Here is a 1,073-nt window from a genome sequence, read left to right on the forward strand (position 1 = left end):
CATATTCTCATCCTGTTCCATGCTAAGACCCCACAGTGCCTACACACTTCAACAAAAATGACAGGGTATAGACATACTGCTTTCTTGTACGACTGCAAAGCAGAATCCAAACAACAAAAACTAACTCACATCTTCAACAAAACCCAGATTATCATTAATAAACAGGCACAGTCCAGGCATAAACACAGCAAGCCATTTGCACATGTTTAATTATAGAATATGCCTCTATAATTTAATAGGATAATTATTGTTAGCGTATTCATCCTGGGAGTTTTCTGAGGTAAAAGAGGCAGGAAAGAAGATCCTGAAAGTGAAAGGAGCAAGGCACCAGAGATGTTTACCACACAAAAGAATGGTTGAAGGCAACTGCCCCGCAAAATCAGGACTGTGCTAAAACTGTGCCCTCTGCAGCCAGCATTCTGACAAAAACCACCACACTCTCACAAGTACACCTGCCTTGTGCAACCTGCTGACATGGCTTCATCTCTTTTATTCGGTGTGGCTGCAGAAGAGTCTAAAGCCCTTTACCTGTGCTACCGACTCTGTCTCTGGAGGTGAACAGCTGCTGAGGTGGCCCAAGGACTTTAGTGCAGACCAAGGACAATTTCAGACCCACATCAGACATGCGCTTGATTAATTTTAAAAGACTTGCACTTGCTTACACGCGGTCTGAGGTAGGTTTCATGCCGTAATAGCAGGTTAGCTAAATTGGTTATAAAGAGGCCTTCTCACTGGACTCAGTTTTAGAACATTTAGGGCTTTTAATGGAGGATTCTGCTGGCAGGAAAGTGTGTAGTGTCACATATCAAGTGGCCTACATGGCTGGACATAGTGGGGGGTGTAATCAAACGAGCCCATTCTTCTGGTGGGGGGTTGCTGACTAGTTGTTCTTCACCTGGAGAGGTGGCTGCTGGCTGGCTACCGCGGTGCGCCTCAACCCTGCTCCTTCTCCTCCGCAATTTCATCCGGTTTCACTTCTCCCGACCCCGATTCCCGACGCCGGCAAACACTGGCAACCCGCGAGCAGCCCCGCCGAGCCCCGCCGGCGCACAGCGGGCAGGAGGCGCCCACCC

The sequence above is a fragment of the Athene cunicularia genome, assembly GCF_003259725.1.
Source record: "Athene cunicularia isolate RWA chromosome 2 unlocalized genomic scaffold, athCun1 chr2_part1, whole genome shotgun sequence".
In the NCBI taxonomy this organism is placed as follows: domain Eukaryota; kingdom Metazoa; phylum Chordata; class Aves; order Strigiformes; family Strigidae; genus Athene; species Athene cunicularia.